At 37.4% G+C, this 3422-nt stretch overlaps 1 non-coding gene across 1 annotated transcript; it reads left to right on the top strand.

Moving 5' to 3' along the window:
• Positions 1-420: 420 nt before the first annotated feature.
• LOC131176898 (small nucleolar RNA R71) lies at positions 421-527 on the top strand. The gene has a single exon (XR_009146719.1). It is a non-coding gene; the product is annotated as a small nucleolar RNA R71 (small nucleolar RNA).
• Positions 528-3422: the final 2895 nt, after the last annotated feature.

Raw genomic sequence — 3422 nt, 5'->3', positions numbered from 1 at the left:
GTTCTGACTTTAGTTTAAATATTTTTAGACGTTCTAGGTATGTCAGGATTGACCGATCACCAAGCAGTAGAATGTACGGAGTGGTTACCGGGAGGGTGTTACAATCCTCCTCCATAGCTGTCCTCATGTTGACTATTCATCCTTACTGCGTTGGCTTGCATTTTATCAAGCCTCCTTGTGAGCTTATTAAATTGGGCATTTATCATGCTTAGGGCATCCACTTTCAGGACCCCTGCTATTCTCCTTGCATTTTCTCTTTCATTTAACCACTCATAATTATGGTATGCCACCCTCTCTAGAAGTTTAAGTGCTTGTGTCACTGTTTTCTCCATTAGGTCACCTTCTGCAGTCAAGTCTACTGTGCTCCTCGTAGAGGGTATTAACCCATTATAGAAATTTTGCACTAGTAGCCAATCCTCTATGCCATGGTGTGGACATTCGCTCTGTAGGTCCTTCTATCTTTCCCATGCATCATAGAGTTATTCACCTTCCTTTTTTCTGAAGGTGTTGAGTTCAAGCCTCAGTCTTACAGTCTTTGCATGTGGGAAGTACCTTGCTAGAAAAGTTTGTGAGAGGTTTTCCCAAGTGGTGAATGTTCCAGCTGGTTGAGAAAGTAACCACTTCCTTGCTCTATCTCGGACGGAGAATGGGAATGCTCTGAGTCTTATGGCTTGATCAGAAACTCCATTCATCTTCAATTTGTCACAAAGGGCAAGAAAGCACTGGAGGTGATAGTGTGGATCTTCTGTTGCTAAACCTCCGAACTGGGTTTGTTGAATCATTTGAAGCCATGCTGGTTTAGCTCAAAGTTATTGGCTTCTACTGTGGGTCTTGTGACACTAAGCTGAAATCCTTGGACAGATGGAGCTTCGTAGTCTCTCAAGAGTCTTGGCCTGTCATTATTATCTGCCATGGTTGGAATTTCAAGATCTTCTTGATCGTGCTCTTGGTGTTTCCTTTCCCTCCTGATGGCTCTCAGAGTTCTGTCTATCTCTAGATCACAGTCCAAAATTTTTGCTTCTAGCCTTGCTCTGGTCATATACCAAGTCAAGCACCTAAGAGAAAAGAAAAGAAATAAAACAAATCAAATAAAATTAGATAATAAATATTATTGCCTAAATCAGCTAAATTGCCTATCACCCGATATTACTAAAGCCAAAATCCCCAGCAACGGCGCCAAAAACTTGTTTCGCTGGTTTTACAACCCCGCAAGTGCTTGGATCGCTAACAAGTAATAGAGTGATGAGTAAAGTATCATTTCCACGAGGAATTTGATTAGTAAGTACCAATCTACATAGTAGTTTTGACTGTTTAGGCTATCGAATACTGAGGGAATAAAGTTTGTTTATTAAACACTAAAATGGTGAACTTAAAACGAAACAATCTATTTTGAAACAATTTCGGAATTAAGATTTCACATTCGAACCTTACTATGGATGTTAACTTGTTTATTTACTGGGTTGAGAATCGTTTGCCTTGATGAAAATTAATCCTAAGGTGTCCTAAGTCCTCTCTCAAGGCACCTAGGGTGCGTTTTAGTTAACTTAAACCTGACTTTCGTAGTGATCAAATTAATTAAAACCCTTTAAGGTCTTTGACCAATTTTGAAATTCCACAAAGGTATCAGCCTATGTCTAGGTCAAAATTCCTAGGTTTAAAATCTTGATTTCTAATATTAATCTTCACCTTTCAGTCCTTCAATTAATATCTATAATCAATACTAAGTGGGTACCAATACATAACATGCATTAAGATCACAAGAAATTAAATCAAGGAACAAATCTCAAATCCAATAAATAAAACTTAATGTTTATCCATAATAATGATTACAAGCATTACTCTCCCAATTCCAGAATATGAAAACTACTCACTCATGGTGAGTTCAGCAAACATCATGATAAACAAAAATAAAGACAGTAAAAAGAAATAGTCTAGAAGAAATAAAGTAATAAAAATCAGTTTAAGGAAATGGAACGAAAGAACTAAAGAGGGTTTGCAGCTTTGATCTTGTGGAGCTTCAGCTGGAAAACTCCTCTTGATGCTGATATTCTTCTCCTCAAGATGGTTGGTGAGATTTCAGAGGTGAATCCTCTTTAAATCTCATAAAAAGTGCTGTAAAAGGATTGATCTCCCCCTCCTCCCTCTTCAATGTTTTATGCTTCTATTTATAATGGCTGTTCTAGGGTTAGGTCATTTTTTGAGTCCAAAAAGGTTTAGGAGTCTGATTTGAATCAGTAAACAAGAGTGGGAATTCGGGTTAGAAAATTGGCTGCCGCATAGTACACGGCCCATGTGTCACTACATGGCCCTGGTCTGCGTAACTTATTGGAGTGGAATTGCGGAGTCTTGCATTGGCACAGAGACTTACACGGGTCTGCGTTGGCTACACGGGCATGGTTACAAGGGCCGTGTGCTTTTGTTCTCAGAAAATTCTTCAAGCTTGTGCCCGGCAGAGACTTACATGGGTCCTTGGAGATTACACGGGTCCAATTACATGACCCGTGTACTTTTGTTTCTCCATTGGCTTTCTGGCTTTCTTCTGGCAGAGAGTTACACGGGTCTGTGGCTTTGCTTATAACGCCCTCGCCGTAGGTAGTCTGTACATTTTACTATTCTGACGACTAATGTCTGTTCGGACAGTCAAAATATCTGGAACTACACCTAAACTATAGTGAGGAGGCATAAATTGAAGAAATAAATGTTAAGAAAATATAGAAAAAATTTAGAGAAAAATAAATTAAAGTTTAGAGAATTTATAAATTGGTATAAAATAATAAAAATAACCTGATGAGTACCATGAAAGGCACTTTGGTCATTTTACCCCTAGAGGTGAATTTTGACTTAAATGTCAAATTAAAATTTGAAAATAGAATAATTAACATAAATTAATTTTATGAATTTGAATTTGGAAAATGGGAAGAGAAAGAAAAGTAAAGGAAAGAAAAGAAAAGAAATGAAAATAAAAAGACTTATGGCATTTAAAGAAAAGAAAAATAAGCTTATGAAAATTTAAAACAAAATTAAGTACAATAAAAATATAAATATATAAGCCACATAAGACAAACCCCAACCACCTTCCTCTTCTTCCTCCACTTCTTTTCTCTCTCCCTCTCCCTTGTGCCGCCCACCTTGGCCCCTCAAGTCCACCATTTTTGTCAAGCTTTCAAGCTTGATTTTCCAAGCTTCCGCACACCAAAACTCATAGCTTCCTTTATAAAAAATACTCCTTACACCCTAAGGAAGCTATAGATACCAAAAAGAAGCAAAAAAAAATTGAAGTTTGGCAAGACACCCAAAAAGGTTAGTGCTCAAAACTCTTAATCTCTTCTTTAAGCATGAAAATCATGCTAAACCAAGTGAAGATTTACATGAAATTAAAAAGAAAAATTTGGGAAAGAAACCCTTGAATTTGGAAGCCCTAG

Source organism: Hevea brasiliensis, unplaced genomic scaffold (assembly GCF_030052815.1).
Source record: "Hevea brasiliensis isolate MT/VB/25A 57/8 unplaced genomic scaffold, ASM3005281v1 Scaf264, whole genome shotgun sequence".
Lineage (NCBI taxonomy): Eukaryota > Viridiplantae > Streptophyta > Magnoliopsida > Malpighiales > Euphorbiaceae > Hevea > Hevea brasiliensis.
The sequence above is the reverse complement of the archived record's forward strand: the minus strand, read 5'-3'. Positions and strand labels throughout refer to the sequence as shown.